At 48.7% G+C, this 17,304-nt stretch overlaps 1 protein-coding gene across 1 annotated transcript in view; it reads left to right on the forward strand.

The window, feature by feature from the left end:
• Positions 1 to 17,304, forward strand: part of LOC131667616 (protein unc-79 homolog) — a gene marked incomplete at its 3' end in the record, with an annotated part of 3,688,809 nt that overhangs the window by 1,731,412 nt on the left and 1,940,093 nt on the right. The window lies entirely within an intron of this gene.

Here is a 17,304-nt window from a genome sequence, read left to right on the forward strand (position 1 = left end):
GAAATATTAGAATTTCTATATATTTTTGAACAAACATTATTAGTTTTCATTTCTTTAGGTATTATAAAATTTTCAATTTTTCCTTCCCCAATATCCAATAGAAACTTAGCAAATTTTTCATTACTGCAACGCATATTTTTGTGTAATTTTAATATGGTAAACAAAGGCCATAAAGAAGAATGTTTTATAGTATTAATTATTATGGTGTTTTTGAATGAATATTTCATAACTGGTAAAATTTGTCTGAAATCTCCGCCTAACAAAACTAATTTTCCTCCAAATGGTTCTTCATTATCACATACATCACACAAAGTCTTATTAACGATTTCTAAAGCATTTTTTGGTATCATAGAAGCTTCATCCCAAATTTTTAGATTAACTTTTAGTTTACTCATCCTTTCTGTATGCATGGCGAGGTTTCAATACGTGAGCTAAAGCTTTCTTTGAACTTCTACTATTGATATGCTATCAATATTAGAAGTAAATACATGGCATTCATTAAAAAAAATGCAAACATAAATATATTTTGTTAAAATTCGCATAAAAACATGTAAATGAACAAATGGGGAGGGGGGGAGGGGCTAAAATTGTGGGGAGGGGGGGGGAGGAGTCATTTTTTATTTTTTGATGTGGGGAGGGGCCATGAAAAATTAAAAATTTCATCAAATCACTCAAAAACACGGTGAAAACACGGTGAATTTCTCTGATTTTTATGCAATCTTAAAAATATCAATTGGGGAGGGGACGGGGAGGGGACAAAATTATGGGGAGGGGGGGGGATCAGATTCCGAGGCCCCCTTACGACTATATAAATAGTCAGATATATATATACATACATCTGCTTTTATAGTTTCAAACGTCAAAGAGCAAAGAAAGAACGAGGATTGGTCAATCATATCATCTATAAACTTCCATTTGAGGTTCATTCAGGCTATTAATATTGCAGATCAGGAACTACGTTACTGATACGTCTAGCTTGTGGCGATCCAGGAATCAATCCTTTCGACGTAGCTTGCAAGCAACACGATATAGCGTACTCAAAAATCGTGAAAATATACAGGCTAGAAGTATCGCAGACAAAATTTTAGCTGAAAAAGAGTTCAATAGAGTCTTCGCTAAGAATTCTAGTTTTGGTGAAAAAGCAGCTACTTACGCTGTATTTAACGCCATGAAATTAAAATCAAAGTATGGTATGGGTTTTAGGAGGAGAAAAAAAAGGTACAAGCCGAAAGGTCGCAAGAAAAGTTAATTAATTTGAAAATCATGATCAAAGCGGCCACATTCAAATGGTCCAAGGGTAAATGTACGCGTAAAGTTATCGGTTCTGCTTTGAGAAAAGTTCGTCCAACCGTTAAAAAAGCTGATGGAAAAACAAAATCAACGTTCCACGAATTCTGCCAATATCAAATAGCAATGGACGCCATTACTCTAAGAAAAGCCTTGTACTTCAAACCTTATACGAAGGCGGGTCAATAAGTCTGCAAAAAGAAGGAAAAAAAGGTTTGCGTATGTAATTTTTTTTATTTTTCAACATAATCTTCTTGAAGATCGATACCTTTTATTAAACGGTCTTCCAGTTTTTTTACGCCATCAGAAAAATATGATTTCTGAAAACCTTCAAAATAGGCATTTGTTTCGGTGATGACTTCTTCATTCGACATGAATTATTGTTCGGCAAACCATTTTTTGAGGTTAGGAAATAAGAAAAAGTCACTGGGAGCCAAATCAGGCGAATATGGTGGATAGTCAATTAATTGAAACTTTAAATCGTTAATTTTTGCCATCGAAACTGCACTCGTGTGAACTCGAGCATTGTCTTGAAGAAAGAGGCTTTTTTTTGTTCAAGTGAGGACGTTTTTCTCTGTTTTTTTCTTTCAGCTAACCTAATAATGACGCATAATATTGTTCAGTGATCGACTGGCCCTTTTCCAAGTAGTCGATGTAGATGATTCCATACGCATCCCAGGAAACTATGGCCATAATCTTGCCAGGTGACTTTACTGTCCTTGCCTTCTTTGGGGTTGGTTCTCCTGCGGTAATCCATTGTTTGGACTGTTCTCTAGTTTCAGGAGTGTAGTCGTGTACCCATGTTTCGTCTACAGTTACGAGTCGACACCAAAAGTCTTCCGGACTACGACGTATACGAGCCAAAAGAGCCTTAGAGGTGACCACGCGAGTTCGTTTGTTTTCAACAGTGAGCAAACGCGTCACCCATCTTGCTGATATTTTTTTCATCCCCGATTTTTCATGCAAAATTGAAATGATTGTACCCTTTAATACCCATATGGCCTAAACTAATTCTCGCAATTTTAATCTTCTATCACTCAACACCATATTGTGGATTTTGTTGACCATTACGGGCCGTCCTGAACGAGTTTCTTCTTTTGTTGTTGTGCGGCCGCGTTTAAATTCATTTAGCCAGTTATAAACAGTCTTAAACACAGGGGCAGACTTGCCATGAACGGCGTTTAACTCAACTGTGTTTCTTTTGGTGTAAGGCCTTTCAAATGAAAATGTTTTATCACTCTCTGTTTTTTCCATTTTTCAAATAAACCAATAACTTTTTGTTCAACCAGCGCTCACAAAAAAGCGACTTAATAAATCGAGCTGAAACTTTATACGATATCTAGTTAGTAGTATTGCTTGCCAAAAACATCATAATTTAAGCGTGACGAGCGCCATCTCTTGGATTTTGTAAAGACTTATTGATCCCCCCTCCTATCACCGGCCACCACCTGACAGGGTCGTGACACTTGTCTATGACCCATTAGCCTGCAGGGTGCCCTTTGTTCCAACTAGCATTGCTGATATACCGGGCAACTCTTTACGTACTGCCTGACCTGATCGTACATTTTAGGCCAGTAGTACATGCGCCTAGCCCTGGAGAACGTACGCTCCCGTCCTCGATGCACTGCCGTATGAGCATCATGGACCTCCTGGAGCACCTGGTACCTTTTCTCTCTAGGCACCGTAAACTTCCACGCTTAAACGTTGTCAATGGACTCTTCACCTTGCTCATCTTGTAGATAATGATATAGCCTCCCCCTAGTACCTTTTATGTGGTGTGTGAGTGTGGATTTTGGCATACTTCCTGATATTGTTGTAAATACTAGGCGTGAGTGGTCTTCGGCCGACTATTTATGTTACTCACTTCAATCCCCTCCTCCTCATAGGCTCTAGATAATGCGTTCGGCACCACATTGAGATCTACCCTTCGATATTCAATATCGAAGACATTACCTTGCAATGCCAGCGTCCACTGCGCTAATCTTCCCGTGGAATGGAGCCATTTCAGACAACTATGATCAGTGATTACCCTAAAGTGATCCCCTTCAATATACGGCCGGAACTTCCCAATGGCCCAGACCACTACCAAGCATTCATTCTCGGAAACTGTATAATTTCTTTCAGAGCTGTTAAGTGATCGGATGGTGTGTTCTATCACACGCTCCTCTCCATCGACATCCCCAATCCCACTGTTACTGGCGTCAGTTTGTAGTACAAACTGACCGCTAGGATTGGGCGGTTGCAGTATTGGGTTATTGTCTCGCCTCCTGTAACCTCATGAAAGCTCGCTCATGCTCCTCCTCCCAAGAGAAACGTACGTATATTCTTCTTTGTCAGGCGATTTATAGGTTCAGCGATCATTGCAAAGTCGGGTATAAAACGTCTATACCACGAGGTCATTCCCATGAATTTCTTCACCTGTTTGACACACGGGGTGTTGGATATTCCAATATCGGTCGTATCTTCTCTGGATCTGGTCTTACTCCGTCCTGGTCTACAAGAACTCCCAAGTACCTGACTTCCGTCTTGCAGAAGTGACTTTTGGCTTTGTTGACGGTTAGACCCGCACCTAGAATTCTTTTTAGTACCATTTCTAGGTATTGCTTATGCTCCTCAAAGGACGACGAAACCACAATTACGTCGTCAAGGTAAGCAAAAGCGAATGGATCCATATCCGGGCTTATCACCTTGTCCATTAACCTCTGGAATGTCGCTCCTGCGTATGACAGTCCGAAGGGCATTCTCTTGAATTGAAAGTGCCCTAATCCAGGTACTGTAAACGCTGATATCGGACGCGATTCTTCCTTTAGGGGAATCTGATGGTATGCACTGCTCAAGTCCTGCGTATATGAACTTTGCATCTCTTATCCATCTTAGGATGTGGTTCATATCGTATATGGTAAAGGAGAGGCATATGGTTTGGTTATTTCGTTTACCTTTTGGTAATTCTCGCAAAACCTATACTTTCCATTAGCCTTCTTTACCATTACCATTGAACTTGACCATCCGCTGGTCGCTGACCTGATTACATCTTTTACCAGCATATTCTTGACCAGCGCATGCATTTCTTCTCGCACTCTATCAGAAACTGGGTAGTATTTCTGTTTGATGGGTCGAGCACCTCAACATCTATTTCATGCTCAACCCCCACAGCACAGCCTAAAGCCTGACCTCCGTCAGGAATCTAACTTCTGACGAGGTCTTCTATTTCTTCAAGCTGTGTTTCCGTGGTCTCCCACAGTCCTACCGGTGCAAGAAATGTCGTACCATCAATTCGAGCCACTTCCATAGGTACTTTTACTTGGGCGTCCTTCAGCCATAATTCTTCCTCATCAGGATCCAAAACTGCGCGGAAATCTCTTATAAAGTTCGCGCCTACGTAGCAATCATCTGTGAGCAGTGGCGTAATGGCGACTCTAATCTTTCTTGTGATTCCCCCTATCTTAATCGGGAACATCACGTGACCAATGATGGGGTATTGGCGCCCGTCGGCGAGCCTTGCATCGTCCGCCCTGGTCACATTAATTCCGAGTCCCGTCTTCGACGCCAATCTCAGCCCTAACTAACCCATGACCGGAGATAAGGCACCGGTATCATAGAGTGCTCTAATCTTAAAGTCACCTATGTCTACCCGGAACCATCACCTCGTCTCATCCTCTGGGTCATATCCACGAGTCGCATCCTTTCCTCCATTCGTCGCACTTTTTAGCGGTTTCTTTCCTTCTGCTGACGCTACGACTATGGACTTACTCATACTCGTGGATCCTTTCGGCAGGGGAGCTTTTTGTGTGGAGGAGTCCGAACCTTTCAAGTCGTCGGATTACTTGATCGTCAGATCTGTTGAGTCTTCCCCCTCCTCCACAACTTGTATGTCCACATACACCTCCTCCACACCTTCTGCTCCGATGTACCGCTAGATCCTAGGCTCCCTTGAAGCCCTGCCAAGACCTGTTTGGATCTCTGGGTCGCTGATCACTTGCTCTTTTCAGTCAAGGACCCACAGCGAGAGGTCGAATTTATTGGATGCGCGAAGATCACCTCTTCTCTTCGCACTCCTTGCCGTTTCGTTGCAGTCTGGGTAGAATTTACGACTAAAGCCAAGTTTGCCACAAGAGGAACACTGGAGAGGCTTGGTGAAGTCGATCTTCCGCTTCTGTCCTTCTCACCGCTCACCAGGAGACCTGGGAGAAGGGGAAATCTTCCTTTCCCCACGCCATCGGCTTTTACGCTGTTCTAGTGGGCTGTCCTACCTTTCCTTGTCTAATTTGTGCAGAATCCTCTCAATGTCCTCCAGACGGTCCTCCAGAAGTGGAGATTTGTGTAGCCAATACCGTCGCTTGCTCTGTAGGCTTCCTGGCAGGGTTCTACACGCCCTTCCGCGCTGCGAAACTTCCTCCTTCTTCGTACGCACCTTCTCTTCGCTGACCACTGCAGTGGTTTGGGATTTGTTACCAGCCGTTCTTTTGCTCGGCTGGTATGCGTGCTGAGGGAAAATCGTCGGGGTCGGCAAATACGTGTGGACGACGACCGTAAGACAAAATGTTTTGTACTTCGGTCGCCCTCCTGTTAAACTCGCGTATTGACGTCAACTCGCTTCGACAAAGCTGAACCTGGATGTTTCGGAAGGAGGTTTGCATGGAGCAGGTCTAATAACCTCTCCAAGAGCATTGGTGTAGGATGTGATCAAGGCTTAAAATTATCGGCCTAATCGACCACTACCGCTTCGTATCACCCAAGGTATGAGCGGGATATACACTAATTAGTGTATCTACCCTTAATGCTTTCTTTTTTTAAGGTGGAAACTCGCGAGATTATGAGTCTCCGCAAATTATCTAACAATAAGATAAAATATCCTACCTAGGCTCGGAGTCTGCTGTTTGCTTGCTCCGCCTAGCTAATATTTCCTGGACTGCACGTTTGGGTCGCGCTCTCTGCTAATATCGTCACTCAGGTGCTTCCGGTCCCTCTTTATCTACCAAACTATGGCTCGAACAGGCAAGCAACTGATTACTTATAACAACCTGGAATTACTTCGACCTACTAATTATTACCGCTTTCGGTCCTTTTTACAATAAATTTAACAATTTGTGACGGGCAAAGCGACCGTTGAGTTCGCTCGCCCTGTTCGCCTCTCTCTCTCTTCCGCGTGCCTTCTCCTGAGCCGCTGCCACATCGGTCGCGGTTGATTAAAGCCGAGTATCGACGCACGATGTGGCTTTGTTGCAGGTTTGATTCCTGATCGGCGGAGATGCCTGGCGTTGGAGGGATGGAGCGAGAGCGGAGAACAGAGGAGGAAGAGAGAGAGAAATAGTGTCGCCGGCATGAGTCGCACATATGTGCGGAGCCGGCGGCGCTCGGCCGATTGGATAGCTGTAGGGAGGGGCACGGGAGACGTCGCGGAGAACGCGAGATCGCGGTATTAGTATGGCTTTGACCAGCAACGAATTCCGAGGTAGGTAAGCTTCGCGACGAAAAAGTGCGTGACCAGTTACTGCTAACGAGTATATAGTATTGAAGAGGAAAACCAGCTGCACCTACATAGATATCCACCTTTTCGAGGACTACGTAGTGGGCCCAGCGGACGTGGACTTCCACAGCAGTGCTTCCTCCTAAGGTCAGGTACCCTTTTTCATTTCTCGGTGTGCGCCTCGATTTCTCTCTCTGAGCATCGTATCGGCTGGGCGCGGACGAATGGCTGCGTGCGTGAATTCGCACCGCACTCGTGTGAACTCGCGGAAAAGTTGTAAGGCGATGTCCTGTCTCCTGTGCTAATTCGCACGGAACGGAGTAGCCCGAATTTGGCCGACACACATGTCGAACGCCGCATGTAAAAAAAAAGGAGAGTTGTAATAAAATGTAAATAACTATTTGAAAGGATGAGTTTCTTTGTGCAACCTGTCTCTCTCGTAATTAGGTAAGCCGCGATTATTGACACTACCGGACGACATAAGCCCCTTAAAATAATTTGTGACGCAACGTTGTTCGGGCTTATTTTCCACGTGGAATTCAAAATTACTAACGTACGTGTTACATGGCATCCTTTGTGGGGACCTCGCGGAAATCGGGATTGAAATAGTCGTGAGAAAGAGAGACAGGGCGCGAAATTATAAAGTGGAAAAACAATTCAAGGAAACAAAGGGATTCGAAAAGGTCGGTTGAGGCCGAGCGGGGAGGTGATCGAACGATCGGCGGAGCTGCGTTAAGTCGCAGCTCAAACAGTGTTTGTTTACAGTTCTCATCTTAGGTTCACAGAGCGCGCCTATCGAGAGAGAGATACGCGGTCGAATTTGTAGCATGGTTGTGTTGTCGTTGATACGCTCAGGCATGGGCAAGTGAGTCATCGACCTAACGTGTCGAAGGCCACTACTCACCATACATGTAGTATACGACCGGTAAAAGAACGGATAAACGAGTAAATTTGAGAGACAGTTGTTGTCAGAGCGGTGAGTTATACTGTTACGTCTCGTGTATCAACTACGAATAGCTAATGAATGAGACGTTTCAATATGTTGACTAGTGGTTGGATATGTCTCACTAATAATAAATGTATGTGGAAATGTATGTCTGATAATTGTACTACCTTGATAATCGTAGCTTTTAATTGTTGATAAAATGTAGCAGGCTCTAACTGCTTGTTGAATTGTATGAGTGTAGCAGGCTCTAACTGCTTGTTGAATTGAATAAATGTAGCAGGCTCTAACTGCTTGTTGAATTGTTTAAATGTAGCAGGCTCTAACTGCTTGTTGAATTGTTTTGGGTAGGTTGTTGAATAATTACTTGCACGATATTACTTTGTAACAGTCGCGAGTTTATTAAGTAAAATGATCACCAATTGTCGGACCGGTGTGTATGGAGTTGAGTCTTACAAGGTACTTATTGACTGACTGACGGACTACTGATCAACTGCCGAGAGTAATTTGTTCATTCCTTTTTATATCTTTTATAGCTCTTTTTCAGGCCAGTATTGCGATATGGTGTGACATTTTGTTTTTGCTGAATATAAATTTTGCGTTTGGTGACTTTATTTAGGCGTGTCATTTACCTCGTGTTTCGTCAGCTTTTTGCTGACGTGCGAGTATTTGAACAGTTTTGAATTTCATGAATGTGCATTTGTTACAAGAAAGGATGCGTCGTAAGCCGTAACACTAATTTCGGAGTGTCATTCACCTTGCGTTTCGTCAGCTGACGTGCGAGTAGGTTAGCAGCTTTGAATTTCACGAATGTGCATTTGTTACAAAAAGGATGCGTCGTAAGACGTAACAATACGCTTGATCGGTTCGGCCGTTGAGTACTAATCTGTTTGGATTGGCGGATTATCTAAGGTGCGCCCTTGCTTGGGAGCCGCGGTGAGAGTGAGTAGTTAGTATTTGTGTTTTATTGTGAGATTAAGGACTCGGAGCAGTGCGTACAATTCGTACTCCCTGAAATATTATTTTATATTATTGACCGGAGTCGTAACGGACAAACCAGAGTCAAAGCGAATGCATAGAAGTCACATCCGCCGATGATGAGTGTAGGCCGGACGGTAATTTAGAACAAGAGTATTGGTCATTAATGTTTCTTTTTGTGTAATTTCGTTTTTGTATATAACTAAAACAGTTGCGCGACGCGGTCGTCGGTTGTACCCACATCGCAAGCGTGACAGTGGATCGGGTGTTTGAGCGGCGCGAGAGGCAAGCGGCTTATCAAAATGCCGCCGAGCGGGACGGCGGGCGCGATTATGCCCGAAATTCTAAAGGATAGATCAGTACGGGCCCTTAAGCGGCGAATCAATGAGACGCCGCCCGCGGAGTTACTGAGTCTCCTTAAGAGGTATGACCTTAGCGTGACGGGTAGCTTCAGGGAGTTTCAAGAGCGCATGCTGCGCTATATGATCTCGCGTGAGCGGCCGGAGTTTAATCCGCCCCTGAGTTCTAGTGACTTTGAGTCGGGCGTTATGCCGAGCCTACCGGAGGATATTCTGCGGGAGGAATCGCTTGAGGTCAACATGGACCTGCAGCGGGATAGAAGCGGAGTGAACGACGGACGTGTGGAAGGCCGGATCGAGCCTGCGTTAATTCGCTTGGCATCCGTGGACGAGCGGCCGCACCCTGTTGCGGCGCAGAGAAGCGGGTCAGAGTATAGGAGCGAAGACAGGCAGGATAATGCCCAAGTTGCGTTAAATGATGGGGCAACGGCTCCCGCCGATACGAGGAAAGAGTTGGCGCCTCACGGAGAGGTAGTGTTCCAAGATGTCGTGGGAGGTTCTAACGTTTTCGGACTGGCGTGGAACATCGTCGCGAGCCTGCCTGGATTGGTTATGCGTAGGGAAGTGCGAGCAGCGTTATCTGAGAGCGCGAATAATTTATATCGCGTAGAAGAGGCCGCGTTGGAGATGCAGGCGGGTAGGCGGGATGCGCTGCGCGCTGAGGGCCTGACGGCAGCTCGGACGCCACATAGACGGACGCGGGAGAAGCGATTGTCTCGCTCTGCGTCGCACCGACGGCAAAAGTAGCTCGTATGATCCGGTTTCGGAGGACGAATTTTTTTCCGAAGGGGAAAGCGACGCTACCGTAGAGGAAGTATTGGGGTCGTTCGACAGGAGAACGAGTACCCCGGCATTACCATACGTGGTTGGGGAGGCCATGAAGAACTGGGAAGACTTAGTGAGGGAATTGTTGAAGGGCGGCGCTCGAGAGAATCGCGCTGTGAAAATAGAGGGAAGTCGGTCGTCGCGTGCTAGACCACGGTTCGCCAAGCCGAGGGGGTCTAGGGTGGAATATAGGCCGGGGTGCCCATCGGCAGGCGAATGGGAAGATGGTTGGAGTGAGACAACGAGTTCGAATGAGTACGAGCCGGGTGCTGCGGGGCTGGCCAGTCGCAGATCGAAGCGCCGGAGTACTAACAGGCGCTCAGGTCTGCGTCCGCCCCGACGTTATAAACCGGTGGACGCGGTGAAGGCTTTTCGCTTTTGGTCGCTGAAGTTCTCGGGCGACGGGGGAGCGGATGTGGACGGTTTCGCGAGCGATATTAGGAAGTGTCAGGATTTCTATGGTTTGAAAGATGAAGTACTCAGGGCGGTGGGCATAATATTAACGAGAAAGGTGGCGCTCTGATACTGGAATGATGAAAATACTTGGTGAACCCTCAGGGGGTTTCTCGCGGATTTAAAGGAGGAATTCGGAAGACATTATTAAAGGAAGGATTCATACCAAGAGTTACGGTTACGGACACAGGCTGAGGGAGAGACGCTGGGTGATTACCTGACCACTTTCCAATGTATCGTTCGTCGTTTTGATAGGCCTCCTTCGAAAAAAAGGCAGGTGGTAATTTGCAAAGAAGGGTTGCATCCCACCTTCGCGAGATATTTATATGGGAAGCAGTTTGCTACGCTCAAGGAGCTGAAAAGGGTAGGTTGCGAATTTGAGCGTCAGCGGGCGAGGGAGAAGAGGAGGCGACCACCTCCGGCGGCTGAAAGTATGCTGGTTCAAGACGCGGCGTACCGAAGTTTGGCGAGACCAGCGAGAAAAGTGGCAAGGACCGCGGTGATAGAGGCGGAAAAGAGCGCAGGGGTGACACCGGAGGATGGATCGGGTGCGCGACGTTCAAGGAGGCGGTCAAAGGGAAAGTGCAGTGCGGACACAAGTGTCGGTTCCGCCGAGTTAGGTTTCCCCCAGCAGAGGGGCGCGCAGTGATGCAGTGAGGGCGTAGGCGTGAGTTCGCGCGCGTTCGGAGGAAGTTGTTTCTCGTGTGGAGGACGGGGGCATAGGAGTTCCCAGTGTCCGAATCGCGTTGATCGCAAGGGAGGGAGGCCGCCCCCCACCTGTTATCGGTGTAGACAGGCCGGACACTTTGCCAATGTGTATCCGGGGGCTGTGGTTAGCTGCCAGGTTTGCGGGACCGCGTGGGTAGTCTTCCAGAGCTACCCCACGTGCGCACATGGTCTGGTACCACAGAGAAACTCGCAGGCGGGGGCCGAAACTCGCTCGTCGACCCCTGCTTGAGTCTCCTCGGGCGAGCGCGGTTGGCGCTGGAGGTGCACCGGGACAGGGTGGCTCGCGCAACGAGAACCGCTAATGGGGAAATAAAGGGTAATGAAGAGGTCGAGCCCGGTGAGGCTGCGTTATTATTCGCAGCCGAGCCTCCTTGACAGGCCGGTGCGCGGAACTGGAGGCGCACACCCAGAAACAGCTGAGGATAGGGGAGAGGAATTTTGGGATAGTCTGTTGCGCCGTTATGAGAGGTTGAACGTGTCGGATCTCGAGGATGTTCAATTCAGGAAAACGATAGGAATCGAAGCAGGGAAAGATTGCACTGTCGAAAAAGGGAAGTCCGGAGTAGTGAGTGAGCAATCCGATCGAGCGGAGGTTGAGAGCGTGGCCGAAGAGTCGCCACGACGCTCCCAGCTGCTCTCGGATGCTCTAAAGGTGAGTGAGCTACCTGATCGAGCGCAGGTTGAGCGCGTGGCCGGAGGATCGCTACTACGCTCCCAGCTGCTCTCGGATGCACTAAAAGTGAGTGAGTGATCCTATGGAGCGCAGGTTGAGCGCGTGGGCGGAGAGTCACCGCGACGCTGCCTGGTGCTCTCGGGTGCGCCTCAGATAAAAGAGAGGTCCGATGGAGCGCGGGGGGACCATGGGGTGATGGAATCACCGCGATCCTCTCCGCGGCTCTCGGACACCCGCGAGCGGAGCGGTGAAGCGGTACGACGGGGATCGGTGGTCGAGCTGTGCGAGGGTAGCGGTGACGCCTTCCGTCGTAGCGGAGGGAAAAGCCGAGACAAGCTCGGATGATCGGTTCGCGAGCCCGCGTGAAGATAATAACGCAGCCCAGGTGGCCGTAGTGGAGAATAGTTTTTTTCTAGCCATCAAGATAAATGGAAACAATTATTTAGCGTTGTTGGATTCGGGTGCACAGTTCACGATCGTGGGCCCAGGATTGGCGAATAGGTTTAGGTCGCAATTGAGGTCGCCAACGATATTTATAAGAGGAGTGTCGGGCGAGGAGCTGGACCCTTTGGGCGATCTGAAATTATACCTCGAGATAGGAGGGAAGAGCGGGACGTTGATCGCATGTGCCGTGGCGCAGTGCGCGCATAACCTGATCTTAGGCGCGGATTTTTGGAATGCATGGATGCAGGATATCAGCATCGAGAGATGGGAATGGCGACCTAGGGGCTTGCGAGAATGGATCCCCTTCGCGAATAATGCGAACAGGACGGCACATGTGTTCGCCGAGTGCGCGGGACTTGTGAGTTATGTAAAGGCGCAACGTGAACGGGTGTTGGCGTTAGTGCACAGCATAGTGCCAAAACCCGGAATTGCTCCGGCCATGACGAATTTAATCAAACACGTGATAGACGTGGGGGATGCGAGACAGATTAAAACGCCTATACGTCGGATGTCGCCGCCGATCTTGAAGTTTACTCAGGAAGAGACGACGAGAATGTGGCGCGGGGATAATCAGGCCGTTAGATAGTTAATGGAGTAGCGCGCCGGTCGTGGTGAAAAAGGCAGACGGGACGTATCGATTTTGTGGAGTTCCGTCCAGTAAATAAAGTGACAAAGATCGATGCGTACCCGATGCCTAGTCTCGACTCAATTCTGGATCGATTGCGCGGCGCCGTATTTTTGTCAAAGGTTGATCTTAGGTCGGCGTTTTGACAGATCCCCTTGGACGAGAAAAGTAAACAATTTACGGCGTTTGCGGTTCCGGGGTTGGGACTGTGGGAGTTCGAAAGAATGCCCTTTAGCCTGGTAAACGCGCCCGCGACATTCATGCGCTTCATGGACGCTCTATTCGGACCGGAGTTTGCGCATAACGTCTTCTGGTATATGGACGACTTATTGGTAGTGAGCGCGAATTTCGAGGACCACGTGTGCGTTTAGTTGAGGTAGGCTTGGAGATCAACCTTGAAAAGTCGGACTTCTTTTATACGCAAGTGACCTATCTTGGCTATAGGCTGGATAGGGAGGACCTGCGCCCAGACCTGGACCGAATTCAGCCGATTATGGACTACCCGGCGCCTCGATCGATGGAACAGCTTCGTAGATTCCTGGGTATGGTGGATTGGTACGCGAGGTTTATCGAAAACGAAAGCGACATAAAGTTACCGCTCACGAAATTATTGAGGAAAGATCAGCCGTGGGTTTGTAGCGAAGAGCAACAGGAGGCCTTTGAGCGACTGAAAAGAGCGCTCACTGAGGCTCCCTGTGCTTGCAAGACCGGACTTTGAGCGGACATTTTATCTGCATTGCGACGGCTCGTCATACACGGTGGGAGCGTGTTTAGTGCAGATTTTCGAGGACGGGGAGCACCCGATTTGCTACGCAAGTCGTATGTTAAACGTGCATGAGAAACGATATACGGTAAGCGAAATTGAATTCTTGGCGGTTCGGTTCGCAGTTAAGAAGTTTAGGTCGTATATCGAGGGGTTTCACTTTGTAGTAGTGACGGATCATAGCGCGTTGACGAGACTTCTAGGCAAGCGAGATCTGACCGGCCGACTCGAGCGTAGGGTGCTGGATTTTCAACAGCTCGATTGTGAGATAGTGCATTGGACGGGTGCCTTGCACCATGTTCGGGATGCACTCTCGCGCGAGTTTGAGGACGAGGCGGAAGTCGGCGAATTTGCGACAATCAAGGACTCTTGGTACCAGCGGAGACGCCAAGAAGTCCAAGAGCGGCCGGAGAAATATAAAAATTGGAAGGTAGAGGACGGTCTGTTGTATCGCTATATGACCAACCATCTGCTTGATCCGGTTACCAATCGTGAAGAGTGCTGGCGAATGGCCATTCCATTCGAGTATCGGAAAAGGGTCTTGCGGGATGCCCATTGTGCGCCCTCGGCGGGACATTTCGGACAGGAGAAGACGTGCGATCGGGTAATAAGGAAATATTATTGGCCAGGGGTGCGATATGACGTGCAGACTTTCGTAAACCAATGTCAGGTTTGCCAAAAATATAAGGTCGAGCAGAAAGTACCAAAGGGTTTGATGGGAAGACGGGTGATTGAGCGCCCTTGGGTGGTAGTTGCGATGGACGTGATAGAGTTGTCGCGAAGCAAGAACCGATTTCGGTATATGGTAGTCTTCCAGGATCTCTTTACAAAGTGGGTCGAGCTTAATCCGTTGAGCTCTGCGGACGGAAAATCGCTCTCGCACGCGTTTGAGGAGATGATCCTGTTCCGATAGGAAACGCCCGAGTACTTGGTTAGCGATAACGCGAAAGCTTGTCAGAGTAAGGCGTTTCAGGATACGCTCCGAGAATACGGCGTTGAGCATGTATTCTGCCCCCCTTACCATCAACAGAGTGATCCAGTAGAGAGAGTTAACCAGACGCTAAAGACTATGATAACTATGTTCGTGGACAGCGATCACCCAACTTGGGACCGCTACCTACACGAATTCAGGCACACGATTAACACCGCGACCCATTCTTCTATGAAGGTTACGCCGGCGTTCTTGAATTTCGGTCGGAATCCTCGGCCGGTGAAAAGCTTAAGGAAGGAAGTAGAGCGGTGTTCTCCCGTGATGAGGATCAAACGCGAGATTTGGCAGGATCGATTAGAAAGACTCAATGCTTTGCGAGACTTGGTGGGACGGCATATCGAGAAAGCGCAGGAAATGCAGAAGAGAGAGTATGACAAGAGGCGAAGGGACGTAGTGTTTAGCGTAGGTGATTTAGTTTAGCGGAGGAACTACTCGTTGTCGTGTGCTGCGATGGGAAGGTACGCGAAGCTAGACTTCGAATATACAAGACCGTATAAGATAGTAAAGAAAGTCTCGAACGTAATATACAAGTTGGAGACTGATAACAATTATCGGATACTGACGGTCCATGTAAAGGACTTGAAGCGTTACATTCCGCCGCGCGGTGTGGGCAACGAACGGCGGCCGACCGCCGTCGGGTAATGAAGTGGACCGGTTGGATTATTACTTTCTTGTTTTCTTTTTGATATTTTGACCGAAGAACGACGAAATAACTAATGAGGCTTAAATTTACAGATGGAGAAAGAGTTCACGGAGTTGGCTACTCTGACTGCCGAGATAGGTGTCGGGAGCGGGCCTTCCCCGAGACAGGACGGGACGACGTCCCCGAAACCCTAGAACACGGAGGCGGGCGTGGCCGAGCCTTCGTTACCTTTGGCTCAGCCCGAACAGCAGCTTGCCGGTTCCACGGAGGGTGATGTAGAAGGACTGCTCCCGGACCCGTGCGACTTAGGGCGCACGCCCGGAGAGGTGGCTCCCAGGACCCAAGAAACTCGGGGCACGCGAGTACCGGGGCGAGCCGTGGCCATGGTCGCAGTGCTCTTGGCCTACCGCGTCCTGAGCGTGGGTCCAGGATTTCCCAAGGAGAAACTGGGTACCGAGGGAGGAGAGGCGGCCGGCCTGATTGTCGATAGTAACGCGGTAGAGATGAAGTTAGAGGAGCCGCTGCTAAGAAGTCCTCCAGCGCAGCCGCAGCAACTTGGAGGGACGAGACGACTGTGCGTGAATTCGCACGTCCGTCGAGCCCCGGAGACTCTGCGGACCTGCCGCCCGGCCTACCGTCGGTGGCAGCCGCGGATCGGCCCCAGAAAATGGGTTTCATCAACGGGCGGCTGCAGTTGGCGGGGAAGCCGAGGATTGAAGCGAGCTCGGCAAGGGCGATGGTGGTGGTGCGGCCGGGGGAGCACGTCCATAAACCCATGGAGTGGGTGCCCTTGCACCGACAGCAGGTGGACCCCAGGTTTAGCTTCCGCCAGCGGGGGCCGCCGTCGGGCATCACGCCTGCCGGGTATCTCGAAGACGAGCGAAGGACGACCGCGGAGGAGCAGCGAAGCAGCAGCAAGTGGAAGAAGAGGAAAAGTAGGGGCCCGGATTTCTCGGCGAGCAATTGGGCCTCACCCCTGACTGAGCCCGATGCAGAAGAACGGGAGCGGCCCTCAACGTGCAGGATGGAAGCCAAGATCGGCCGCCGGTATACCGCGGATGCTAGACCAGGGAATGTAAGCATAAATTTGTACCACTCCCACGGCGAGGCGTCCGCGGAGGCGATGGTCTTGGGGAGGCACCCGCGTCGGCTAAAGATTGGACGAGCCCGTGGACTGCCGTGCCTCCGTCGCTCCAGGGAGGTGCGTGTTTCGCCTCCGCGTTCTACCGAGGCGCTGGCGGCAGGTGACCAGGGGGGTGAGGTGAAGAGGACTCCGTAATGCCCGCCCCGGAACCTCACGAGTCTGCCGGTCAGGTGTCGGTGGCTGAATCGCCGCGTCTGGTGTTCTGGGCTGGACGGTGGGTCCGAGAGACGGACGGGGCCCAGCCAGTTCTGGGAATCTTTCCCCACCACCGCCGACTGACGTGGGAGACGAGCGAGAAGATATCGCCTCCGCCAGGGATTCCACGCCTGCCAACTGCTGTCCGGCCCGAGCCTAGGCAAGAAGAGGAACAGGTGCCGACTAATCTGGGGAGGAACTCACAGCCCCCACTGCAGAATGTCCACTGGAGAATCAACATACTGGTATACAGATATAAAGAAGCTTCCGGATTTGATTAACTTTTCTATAATAGAATGTATAGACAGAAATAATTTTAAAGTGCCATGGCGCTTAGATTTATCATCAGATCATTCATCGGTACTAATTACTCCATATTACCAAGTATTTAATAAAGTACACAATAAAAATAAAGTCAATTGGAAAAAAAATAATATATTTATATCATATCGACGGATAATCACTCTGAATTTTCCAAATTTATGGGTTTTTTCACGGGAAATAGGAAAATTTGGAAACGTATTTGTGTTTAACGACCTCAAAAATCCCTAGAACGGCATAAAAATAGACTTTCGAAAGATTTATCATTATTTCTACGGGAAATAGGAAAATTTAACTCGCTAATTCGTGATCAGCGACCTCAAAAACCTTTAAAAACGCTTCTAGCTGCATTTTCCTTACTTCCTAATGCCATTTTCTAGTTCTGTAAGAACGAAAAGACCAATTTTAGCGATACTCCTTGTCGAAGTGCAAATACAGCAATTGAAAATTATAAAAACATTCTT

The sequence above is a fragment of the Phymastichus coffea genome, unplaced genomic scaffold, assembly GCF_024137745.1.
Source record: "Phymastichus coffea isolate CEN01 unplaced genomic scaffold, Cenicafe_Pcof_1.1 PCOF00005, whole genome shotgun sequence".
Classification (NCBI taxonomy): domain Eukaryota; kingdom Metazoa; phylum Arthropoda; class Insecta; order Hymenoptera; family Eulophidae; genus Phymastichus; species Phymastichus coffea.